Below are 13117 nucleotides of genomic sequence, written 5' to 3'. Positions count from 1 at the left end.
CTCTCTCTCGTTTTCAAAGTCAGAGGCGAGTGTTCCTCGTGACCTTGCTGTGTGTTGGCTTGCCGGGGCTGCCACCGCTTGACGGAGTGCCACAGGGGGACATAATAAACTGCGCCCTTTTCATCCAGGACACAAAAGGCTGCGAGGAGAAGACTGCGGCCTCAAAGGAAGTAACAGAACAAAAGAGATGAGACCAATAGATCTACTGAGCGGCAGAGGAAGCCTGGAACTCTCTGGATCTCGCTCTCATTCACACATACATAATCACAAACGGCCCGATAAACACCGTGGAGTCAGATGAAGTCGACTCGGGCTCGTCCCCTCAGCACAACTTTACCGGCTTTCTGGATGTAGCTGAAGTAAATGTACAAAGAAGTTCAGTGTCTGAAATTCAAATGCAGGACATAAACTCAGATTCATTGACACAAAAGATCTCATCATCGTTATTTAAAATTTTTTTTGTGTTTTATTGGGAAACTGTTTTTATTGTACTGGTGAAATCATTCTAAAACATCAGCATCGTCAGCATGGAAATCTCCAGCAGTTCCTCAACCTCAGCTCCATCTTTCCAGTTCTGATTTCAACTAGAAACGTGAAATTACACAAATTAATAAACAGAAAGTGAACGTAACCAGGAAGTGTTAATAAATATAACATAAACACTTCAGACAAACTGAACAAATATTAATAAATAATGAATTTGTACTGGTTCATAATTAAGAGTATATATATTTTATTCTTAACGCTCCCAGAATTAGAGTTGTGGAGAAAATGCTGATGCTACAGTAAAAGCATGGACTCTGTGAGATGGTACACACGTGATGTGTCCTAGTCTATAAAACGTGATTGAGTCCAGCGTCGGGGCGTTATATATAATCATGCACTGTTTCACATCAGGAGTTGAGGATAGATACGAGAGGGTTTAGCACTCTGAAAGTTGACTGGATCAAAGAGTCCACACACTCCTGTGCTTTAGAGTTAAATAAAGAGAGGGAGGGGAGAAGGAGGATAATAAAAAGCAACTGAGGCGTTTTTTGTGGCAGTAAATCTTATGGAAATGAGATGGAGAGATTGGGACTTTTTAAAGAACAGAAGCAAGCTGCTCGTCCAATTCTTCTATCTGTCGCTCATCCTTCCTCCTTTCTCTCCTGGTCGTCACTCGCTCTCCTCAGTGCCTCGCTGCTTTGCACAGCCGGCTGAACAAAGCTGGATTGTGGGAAAGCGTCTGGATGCCAGCTCGGTCACACGCAGCAGTCAAGCGGCAAGCATTCCACCCAAGTCATTTTTGGACAGAATTTTTTTTGCACCCACCTTCTTTTTTTTTTATCCCTCCCTTTTTTGCCTAATCCCTCGCTAGCCTTTCCTCCCCTCTCTACATTTCCCATCTGGGTCCTTCCGTCCCGCCTGTCACAGCTTCCAAACTTCCCCCTCGTAAGGCTGACGGACAGTTCAGAGAAGAGAAGGGACGCGACCCCGCTCAATAGACCTTTTCAAGAAGGTGATTAAAGATTTCTCCTTTTTTGGGTCGCTCCTTTGACGCCCTCTTTTTTTTTTTTTTTAAGCATGCGTCTCTTGTGGACAAAAGCTCCTAGTCTGTTTGGGAACATGCGGCCTCCTCTGGAGCGGAGGTGGGACTGTAGACTGGAGAAGGCGTGGGCTCGTGACCTTTTTCTTTCTCGTGCTCATTTGATTATGAATCAGTCCTGGCCTGTGCTGACTTTGTACATTTGACCCTGATGAAGAAAGAGCTGAACTCATTGTTTGTATACGGCGGACCTTTTAACCCTCTTCAGAGTTTTGCATGCATTTATTTTTTAGCCAGATCATTTAAAGGGACTCTTTATTTCCCTGTCCCTCACAACCCCGTCGCCGTGATCCAAACTTTGTTTTTTTGGTATTTTATTTCAAGCCGATGTGCACAAACGCGAATTGATTTTCATCAAAACATACTTACGTTTGTAATCAAAAAGAAATCATTCAACTAAAAATAGACATCTATTAAGCTTGCCTGTGTGAACTCTTATTACTTTTATTTCCTCAGAAATAATAATAGCTTCTAAAAAAAAGTCATTAAGGCAGACGCATGTGGATCTCGGCGGCGGCAAAACGATTCCCGAATTAAACAAATGGGGAAAAAAAGTCCATTTTTACATTATAAACTTGTGTTTTTTTCTTTTTATCCTTTTTTTTTTCCATGAACTATTCAACCTGGTCTTCTAAAAAAACTTTCCAGCTCATTAGACTCCCCCGTCCCTGCAACTCTTCTCTCTGTTCTGCCTTTTATAAAGCACATATGAAGAATAAAGCAGATAACTGTGCTGGAAAGGAGGTCAGAAATTGAAATGACTGCAATTGAATTTTCTGCTGACTGATGAAGCATGTGAGAGAACGAGTGCTGCAGGAAAACAGGCCGTTTGTGCTTTTACCCCAAAGGAAAGCAATCCGCGATAAGGCGCTTTTGTTTCTCGCTTTATTTTAGTTTAATGAGGTGAATATGGCTTCTTGTGAGTAATGAATTTAGGACGCCGGTCTGTTCTAAATGAATCGTTGTGCTCCTCTACTGCTCGTTTCTTTCTCCGGCTCACACCCCTGCCGTTCTTCACATTGTGCCGTTTCATAATCAGGGAGTCAAGGGGCAGGACATAATAACACCTAGTTTCCTATTAGCCTCATGAAAAAGTCATTCGGGTTCTAAAGGGAACACAGAAGGACATTTTTTTTCATCCTGAAATCTATAAAATCAAAAATAGTTCTTTTAGGGTCCCTGAATGGCTCCTCAAATTGGACTTAAAATTTTTACCTAAAGTTACACTGAGAAAATAGTTTTTGTTTAGTTTTTTTGATGCCAGACTTGGTGATTGGATGTTGGAAAATCTTTAGAGGGTTTCTGTGGTTGGGTTTCTTCTGGTGTACCCCCGTGGAGAAGACCACACACCGAGTCTAAAACACAAGACACACTTTAGCATTATTAAGGCACTTCTTTTGAGAATAAAACTTTCAAAGGAGAATTTCTGGCTGAAGTCTCCAACACTTTTCTAACACCAATCTGTATTCGCACTGAAAATGCTGATCATATCCAGGTGTCTTAACGATCCAATCCTCCCCACAACCCCATAAAAACGTGCCGTTAAAACAGACAAAAACAAACACAAACTCCTTCAATCCACATTCTTCCATCTACAATTTTGTCTTAAATTGCATGTTGCTAAAAAATCAGTTCAGACAAATTTTTTTAATAAATGGATTTTGTCACAAATAACAATATTACACTTCATAATATTTAATATTTATATGTTTATCCCTAATGAAGCAGTCGGAGGTGAAGCCGGTCTTAGATTTATAGGGAAATATTATTTATTTGACATTTCCTTGCATTCACTTTTTAGTGTTTATATTGTTTAAAATCAGTGTGTTTCTCTCCACCTGTCACATGACTACAACCAACCAGGAAGTGTGAAGACCAACGCCTATTTCCACCAAACGATTAGCTTGTGAGTGAACATTGCCATTGTTTTCTAACAAATCAGATCATGTTTTTCTAAAATCCTGAAAACTTTCAGCCCGCTGGATTGAACAATCCGTCATATGAGTTGCAGTTTTGCTCTTCAGGTCAGTTAAACGCGGCTGATGTTTCAGCCTGCGACGTGCCGAAAGACGAAGTCAAACAAACCTGAAAGCGAGTCAGAAATGGAGCATCCAGAAAATCAGAGTGAAGGAAGCCCTGATAACCATCATGTCTCAATAAAGTTATTTAGATCCATCTCTTCTAGCAGGAAGGACAGGGATGGGTCTTGTTGAATCTTGGTGGACAGCGAGGTTGGGAATGGGAAAGATAATATAAAGATAAAATCTTTCAGAGGTTCGTGCCAAATCTCATCTGTGCAGAGAAGAAAACATTCAAAAGGCTGTTCAAATAAAAGAGTGTCGAGTGTGTGGAGGAGTTCTCCCATCAGCAGAAATACGTGACCCGTACCTTCACGGAGTTCCTGTAGCTTTTTGCAGAACATTGATTGTTCAGGAGCAATCAGCGCAGAATCATCTAGAATTCATGTCGTCCTTCTGAGTGAAAACACTGTTAAAGTAATGTCTCTCTGTTTACTGGCTCATGTAGCACTTTAATTAGACCAGAGATCGGCATTTAAGGAATTTTATACATTTTTGTACCTTCACTATTTCCAGAGATTCCTGCTCCTGCTCCTGCTGTCAATGTTACGTAAAAAGAAACCGTCACGTCACTTCTGGATTAAATCTGGAACAATAACTAGGTTACTCAAACTCATGCAGTTTTTGGAGTAAACTCATTATTGATGTATATTTGTATTTTTTTCCTCTGGGGTCTGGGTTTTTGGATGCAAGTGCAAGTGATTTATTTTGCAGGTGATTCACACAGAAACGTAATCAATACAGGAGCTAGGAGTCGACACGTGAGCTTCGGATGCGACACACACTAGACAAACAAACCCACAAAAACCAGGGCTTAAATACAGTGCTTACTGAGGGGCCCCTTATATGCAGGGCCCCTGCGGTCTCTCCGCAAGCCATCAGTAATCCTTCCCTGTGTCGAATTTAATTTGGTGACAGAGCACATAAAGAATGTTTAATCCCAGTATTTATCTCCCGGGGTCAAAGGTAGAGCAGTTTTCTCACTAAAGGGCTAAAAGGCTCCTACTGCCTCCATGTACAGTCTGTAACACACCACGTCATCCTGATGGAGCCCGGCGTCCTGCTGATCCTCATTCGAGACACGTGCTGTGATGAATTCGGGTGCTGAGTGCTGCTCTCACCTGGTGAGCGGTCTTTTTTCCGTACGTATTTTCTATGCGTTGGGCCGATACGCAGGTTTTTCCTAATGGAGACATTTTGTCCTTCTCTCCTGAAGCCTGTGTGCAGCATCCTCAAGTGAGCAGGAGAGAAGATTGAGAGAAAGTGAGACGGACAGACAGGGAGAGACAGAGTAGGAGAAGGCCTTCATTTTTCCTTCATGCTTTCCTGCTCACAGTTCAAGCTATCATCTCTGCTCTCATCCCTTTCGATTTCCTGTCGGTGGCGTTAATAGATTATTCCCCCATGTTCCCAGCGCTGCTGCAGTCGGGTCACATGTTGGACGTGAACGCTGCCGACGTGTGTCCCGGCTCTGATGAGTACCTTAGCATCGCATTCGAAGCGTAGCTCGTTAATTGCGCATATCAAGTGCCGCGTGTCCTCTGACAGTAGCGTCCAGGGATCGACACGGAGATGTTGTGTGTAATTGGACATTAAGTCTGAACTCCCTCTGCAAGAGACTGATAAGATCGGGGAGTCCTGAGGAGTCCGAGAAGCTAATGATCAGGTGGAATGAAGTCACTGTTCTGATTCTGACACGAAGCCACACAGAGCCGACGTGTCATCTTGACGTAATCCAGTAATTAAAGCTGCTGCATGGTGGTGAAGCAAGAAGTGGTTCCTGCCTTATGGCTCTCTGGTTCAGTCCTGAGCTCAGGATTCTGTCTGTTTGACATGTTTTACTTCCCGTGTCGGTGTGGATGTCCTCCGGGACTCTGTGCCCGTCTCAATCGAGCTCAGTGTTCTCAGGATCGGCTCTGACCCTCGACAGAATAAAATGATAATGAGTATTTGCCGAATGCTGATCCTGAAGCGCAGGTCGTGTGCCTTTTCCTGATTCAGAAACGAGTCTGTAAGAAAACTTTTATAGTAAAGTTATCTTTAGATATATTTATATATATATATATATATATATATATACATGATTTATACTGAATTCGTAACCATTTGAAATAAGCATTCCGTCTCTTTCCTGACACATGGCTGGCGAACACGATTGGCCACAGGTGTGCCGGTGGGGTGGCGTGAAGCAGGAAGCGATGGGCAGCGCTTTAAAAACCCATTTAAGAGCACATTTCCGTGTGCCGCAGTGTGAGACGGTGGCACCAGACTGAGGCAATTCTGTCTGGCCCAGTGCTGCACTGACAGCCATCCCTCCCTCCTTTCTAACGCTCGAGCAGCAGTTTGTAGATGCATGCCAAGATCACACACTCATCCTGGATCTCCTACAGAAAAAACGTTCTTTAAAAAAAAAAAAACAACGAAACAAAATAAAAGCGTTCCCACCTGCCGCAGAACGAGAAGAAGGTTGCACCTGTAGATGCTGACTTATTCATGGAAGCTATCGCTGCTCCTTTATTATGCTTCCTCCGACGCAGGCATTTACAGACACCACTATGTTTCGGTGCAGGTTGTCTTTACGCTCCAGTGACCCTCGCGTATGGGCGCTGGCCAGAAATTGATTTGTATACAGACAGGGTGTTTATCAAGACAGCTGGACCCTGCTGCGTCTCCATATGGCCCTGTATTAAAGCAGAGGAGTTTGTCGATATTCCCTTCGCTCGGCACGCCGTCTTCCCACACTCCGGAACGATCGGCTCTCCGCGACGGAGGTCTGTCGGGGCGCTGCGGCTAGTCCTGACTAAACTAGCGCCGCTTCCTTTTACTTTGCTGTCAGTCTTCCCACGGAGATGATGGTAGGCCGTAAAACCGCCACCGCTGTGGTCATTTACTTTACAGAAGGACGATGCTCATACACTGAACCCTCTGTAGACGGTACTTTCTTATACACAGATCTGTGGTTATGTTTGTCAGATCATCACTGTACAGAATCTCAGCATCTACTGTACACTCGAGCTTTTAACTGGTCAGGAATGAAACTGATAATTAAAGTTATTAAGGGAGAGATTTTCCCTTTTATTTCTTTAAATATTAAGTCTTGTAAAGAAAGAAAGAAAGTTGCTTTTTTTTTACTTGTCACAGCACACTTCTGAAATTCAGGGTCAGCCATGATACAGCGCCCCTGGAGCACAGAGGGTTAGGGGCCTTTCTCAAGGGCCCCGAGAGTGGCAGATTGCCGATACCCGGGGCTTAAAACCCCCGACCTTCCGATCAGTAACCCAAGTAAACCTATGGACTTATTGGATTATACTGAAAAAAGAGACAATGATGTGAATCCAGGGATTGTTAAGCGTCCAAGCAGTGGCAGCTTGGCTTGGTGGTGCTGTGAATTGAACTCATGACCTTCTGGTCCAATGCCTTAACCAGTGTCCTACCCCTTCCTTTATATTAACGGGGGGGGGGGGGGGGGGGGGTTCTAGTGTCAAGTCAAGTCAAGTCAAGTTTATTTGTATAGCGCTTTTCACAACAGACATTGTCTCAAAGCAGCTTTACAGCTTTAGTGTGTAATAATCGGAGAAGACCTCATTTCCATGATGTGAGCTGTAACTATAGAATTATAAATGGGTTCATAAAAATAGTTTGTAGAAACTCTGAATCAGAAGGAATCACACTTCGTCACTGATTATTTTCCTACGTCACGTCCTGTTTGTTATCACAGGGTTGAATTAATGTTGTTCCTGTACCTGAGTAAAAGTTTGAATCCCCTGCTGAAATAATACTCTGCTCGAGTAAAAGTGCAGAATACTCGCTTTTGATTCGGTTTCAGTGTGAACAGGAACAGAAGTGAGGTAGGAGAACTGTAGAATAATGATGCACTTCAGACACACACACACACACACACACACACACACACACACACACACACACACTTTTAGCAGAACCATGGAGTTACAGTTTTCTCTCCTGGGCTCAGCATGTTCTCCGTATTTGCTCATTTCAGACAGGAAGGATTTCAGTGTTAAACAATAAAACCACAATCTGCATCTACACTTGAAGCGATCATAAACCACACCACGGGTGTAGATTCAGTTTCAGATTGTTGGGGGTTTTATCCCACTCTGTGGATGTGAACATGACTGCTGTGGTCAGTGTGTTGTTATAATTCTATTTCTGTCGTTTGGATTATGAGGAGCTCAGCTAGACTTCCTTTTATTTTGAGGTGCACATCATCTAGCTCCATAACAGAAGGAATGGGTTGGGTTCCGTAGACTGGATTCTGGAAAGAAGAAGGAGAAGGAGGAACGTTATAACGTCATCGTGAAAGGAAACTCCATATCTTGGTGGAAAAGTTAATGTTGTGCTTTAATACTGTACGCTTTACGGCTGGTGATTGACTTTTTTGGCCTGAGTATTCATTTACTGATGCTTCTCACTAAGTCGTTCAGTGCTCCTCTGGGCTTTATCCATCAGCACTATCTATCAATCTTCCTCCCTTCTTTCCCAAACCAGCTGTCAGTGGAGAGAGTGAGAGCTGTGTACCGAGCTGACATCCTTAAGGAAGACTGGCTTGTTGAAACCCGAGTGGGTGCCATGCTTCAACTACTTCCTGTCTGTCGGAAAGAGAGGAAGAACTGAGAGCAGGAGAAAAAGAAAATGCAGAATAAACCCCCCTCCCTTTATCTATCTATCCGTTCAGAGTCGCAGCTATCGGAATGATTATTTATGTATGTGGCGCCTGTTTATCCCAACAGATTGGCTGTAATGTGCAGGATAGCGGAGATGACGGGGCTCGCCATCGCTCATCTGCCATGTTCGATGTCAGAAGAAAAGCTGAGAGACATTAGCGTTATGGTGCTGAGAGGAAGCTGACCCGATTTGGCCACACTGTGAAGTTCATTTAGCGAAACCTCGTGAGACGACTGGAGCAGCGAAGAGCCTTGCAATGGCATTAAGTGCGGCACGGAGACGTGAAGCGATCGCTCAAAATCTCATCACAGCCAAGGTCTTTAGAACATTTGTCACCTAATTAGGTATTGGTACAGGCCCATTAATTACACACACACACACACACACACACACACACACACACACACACACACACACAGAGTTTTTTTTTTTTACTTTGTGTGATATTTTTATCCTTTCAGTGAACCCACAGCGTTAATTAAGGTTAATAGTAGTCTATTTTTACACTCATTCACCAATTTATTGACTACTTTAGGATGGAAAAACATCCTTGTTTTTTTTGTTCGTTTATTAGTTTTCTGAATTACGATCTGAAAGACATCATCATCTCAATATTGAAACTAACGTTCGTGCATCATGTGCATTCAGATGTTTCTGATCTCTACGATTAACACTTTACATCTTTATTCTTTATATTTTTTTATGAACTCGACTCGCTTATGCTCATTATTAATCGGTATAAACATATCTTTTTGCACGTCCTTCGTGTCTATAGGGGGCGCTCTAACTCAATATCAGTAGCTAATTAGCAGCATGCTTGCTAAGTGGTGTAGGAGTTAGAGTTAGCATCAAAATGTCCTTATTTTACACAAGCAATGTCCCTCATCACGCCGTGGAACTGGGTGGATGAAGACGTATAGGTACTGTATGAGGAACGTGCACGCTGATGGGATTGATATGGACAAAAGAAACAAGCTTTGGTTTTTATTTCCGTGTATTTACTCAGTGGAGTCTGGAATGATTAGGACGGTGTAAATAAACCGGGAAATCACCGGCCGTGACATGTTTAGAATACAGAGGCTGCTTGCTGAATGATGTATAGTGAGCTGGACCTCTGGGCTTCAGACCTTCTCAGACTCAGTGTGGAGGAACTTTACAAGGCCTTGCATTTGTGTACACTAACATCTGGAAAACGACCAACCCACAAACATCTGCACTGGAAATACAGCTGCATGCTGACGGCTAAATTCGACATTATTTGTTTTTTGCTTAAATGAATGATTATTTTAGGTCAGGAAACAAAATAATTTTTGGCTACACTATAAATTTACATCTAAAGGAAACACTAACAGATGAATTTATCACTATTTTAACCTATTGAGAAACTGAAAGGTTCCCACACAGTGTTCTTCTCAGGTGTAAGAGTAGCAGTGGAGTAACGTTCCTCACCTACAGTCAGGTAAGAGCACTTACTGCACACGGCTACAGCAGGAGAAATGCATGTGCCACTTCACAGCGATCAGGAGTTTTGGCGCTGACATGTGAGTCCACACGCAGTGCACACGCTAACGCCAGGAAAGTGACAGACTGACAGCTCCTCAGCTGTCTGTCACAGTCAGGACACGCTCACACAGCCTAAGTGATTTCTTCAACATGACTGCTTTAGGCTTAAATACACGCTCACGCTTCCCTCGGCGGAAGTAACGACGCTCGCTTCAGTAGCGAGTTTGTTCATTGTGGCATTTTTTGGGCACATTTTCCGCCCCGAAAGCCTCATAACCACGTCTTTAAATAATACATACAAATTGTCATGGCAGAATCCGAACCGTCGCTAACTGAAAAACGTGGCTTATATGTGGGCCGATCGTCGAGTGCAACAACAAAAGATGTTGGAGCGAGCCGCAGAGCATTTCAGAGCAAGTCCTAAAAGACTGACAGGAGTTTTTAAAGGGTAGCAGGGGGCATATTGACTGAGCACACAAGGTTAGCTAATGCCTGGTGAGCAAGTAGTTTAAATGCTAATTTCACTAGCGCATCCCCACTCGGCCCCAAAAACAGGGGCAAACGTGTCAAAAAAAATCCCCTCGTCATTTTTCTCCAGCTGTGCTAACTACTTATGAGACACCTGCCTGCCATATTTTGATATCAATAAGCGCTGCTTCCTCAGAGTCACCCTGTTGAATAAGAGCCCACACAAAAGCTGGCAGGCTGATCAATACAAATTGCTGCGGGTTGCTGTCAGAGACGTGGAAGAAATGGGGGGAAAAAAAGGTTTAAAAACTGTTTGACTTACAAGAAACAAGAGAGCGATGAGCGCCCATGCATGATTTGACGTGCAAGGCAAAATATTTGGATAAATCTCACCATGAGACCTTCCTGACAGGTCCATTGGCTAGCGTGTCCGCCGTTCCGATGCTCCTGACAACTCGGTGCTTTTTTTTTCCCCCCTAAAAGGGGTATTATGCAAAAGGTATGGTCCAGTGCCTCCCATCAAGATGGCTTTTTCTTCCCAGTGGGCAAATTCTTCACCTAATACCCCCCACCTGCCAGCTTTTTGCCTGTCCTATTGCTTATTTACAAGTACCCCCTCCTGTGTGGAGCGGCTGGATAATTGCGTTGGCATGTGAGACGTAAATAATTGCCAATTTTCCTCTTATTCTTGTGCCCGGCCTCTAACTACACTTCGCCGTTGCTGCATTCTCTTCTGAAAACTATTGGACACATCTTCTGTTTTCACTTACCCTAATTGGTTACACTTGTGAGTCCTGCAGTAGGGCAGATGGAAAGGTGCCTTTTCTTCCTCATCCAACCTGCATTCCCTTCAAAGCTTACCACTGGAAGCTTTATCAATTGCCTCTGCTACTTCAATCCTGAAAGGCTTTTCGGGTCGTTTTATTGGACGGAAGCTTTTCCCCGCTCTCAGAGACGGAATAAAGTACAGCTAATTAATGCCTGATGAATCCTCAAGTGACTGTTCAGCAAAAGAGTGCACTTTTTTATTTCCTGAAAACCCAAAAGTGATTGACATCAGGTCTTTCGTTAAGCCCCGGCTCTCAGGCCCCGCCTCCGTCTTTGCTCCGTGTTCATGAGAAGCAGGATGAAAAGCACTTCACCTTGCTTCGAGTGCTCCGTGTTTCCATGGATTTGTTGGTGGTGAGGTTTTAAAAAAGATAAAAAAAAATACAATAAAAGGAAAGTAAAAGCAGTAATATTTCTCACAGTACAGAATTCTGGGCCGCGGTCACCTGAAGGGAGCTGCTGGTGATGGCTGTGGATCGGTGACAGCTCTGGTTCCTCGCTTTCATTGACTTCCCGTCCCATTGATATTCCTCAAACTAGCAGCATCGCTGTCAACATCAGAATCCGCTCTCGAGTGCCACAGAGAGTTTGTACCTTAAAGGCCGTGATGAATAACCTTGATTCCTCGAACCAGTCTGCCAAACTGCACAAAAAAAATCCACAGATCCAAGCTGTTCTTCATTAGAAGAGCGATTCATCTTACTGCCTGCTAATCTGTATATTTTTGTATATTTGTGTAAAACCTTTGATCTGCACTTGTCATGATGATGGGCATTTTCTTTCTCTCGGTCTCTTCTTTTAAATGCATTCGAAATTCTGCTCTTTTTTCTCTTCTTGTGTTCCTAATGAGAAGCTCTCTGCACCGCTGTCAGCTCCGAAACTCGCCTCTGAAGCACATTTCACCACCAGCCTTTTGGCTTGAGATCCTTTCAAAACAGATGGATGGCTTTTAGAACTTGTACATTCTGAATCTTGCTGAGAACGTGCACCGTTTAGGATTCATCACCTCTGGATTTATTTCTTCACAAGCTCTAATCGTCTCAAAGCGAACGGCTGAATAACGCAACTAAAGAAAAATGGAATGTGACCACTGTGGAAAATCCGGCAAGTTGATAGTCCGGGGAGTGAAGAAACACAGCTCAGGAAGAGCCATCAATTGTGAAGATCAAGTCGTTCATTCATCTTCAGGAATCTTTTTATGTTTTAGATTCTCCTGAAAACAATTGGCATGAGGTGGGACCTGAACATCAGTGGGACATCAGTCTGTTACAGGGCACCAGGCACACCTTGATGCCACCCATCAGCATGATTTCCAGCGGTGTAAAAATTTATTTGGCCAGAAATTCCAGAGGAGAACCACATGGACATGAGAAGAACATGTGAAACTTCACAAAGATCCAAGCTCATGATCCAGCCAATGGCCCACATTCCCCAGTCCACAGTGTGATGTAAAATCTCTTCTAATTTCCATTACAAATGCTGCGTATATGTAGATGTATTTCATGTTGAAATTGTTGATCATATTTCATTCTCTTACGAGGTTAATTGCACAAATCAACATAAAAATTATAACAAACAGTTGGTTTTCCAAAAGCATGCTTCCCTGCCCCGTTATACATATATTAATATATCATCTGGTCTGATTAAATAGAGTAGGAGCTTACAAAAACACAACCATGTGTGAGTCCAAAAAAAGAAAAGTACAATCAATCAGGAAATTTGGAGAATTTTTCTTCGCAGAAAATATTCTGGAAATGATAATCAGTTCCTACAGCATTACCATATTCTGCTCATGGGCCCCAAAGTAACGAGAAGGTGGATGCTTGTTTGTGTCGAGTGAAGAACATGTGTTTTTAGTGACCTCTCCATGTGTAATCATCCTCTCCACAATCTACTGACTAATTATTATTTATGTGTGCTGCATGGAGTAGCATGAGGTCATGGCCCAAAGTCCTACAAGCTTCATACA

General features: G+C 43.2%; 1 long non-coding RNA gene across 1 annotated transcript; it reads left to right on the top strand.

Moving 5' to 3' along the window:
• Positions 1–3424: 3424 nt before the first annotated feature.
• Positions 3425–12848, top strand: LOC310735311. The gene is made up of 2 exons (XR_014536261.1): positions 3425–3491; positions 8415–12848. It is a non-coding gene; the product is annotated as an uncharacterized lncRNA (long non-coding RNA).
• Positions 12849–13117: the final 269 nt, after the last annotated feature.

Source organism: Silurus aristotelis (assembly GCF_946808225.1).
Source record: "Silurus aristotelis genome assembly, chromosome: 13".
Taxonomy (NCBI): Eukaryota; Metazoa; Chordata; class Actinopteri; order Siluriformes; family Siluridae; genus Silurus; species Silurus aristotelis.
This window is presented reverse-complemented; position numbering and strand designations above follow the sequence as displayed.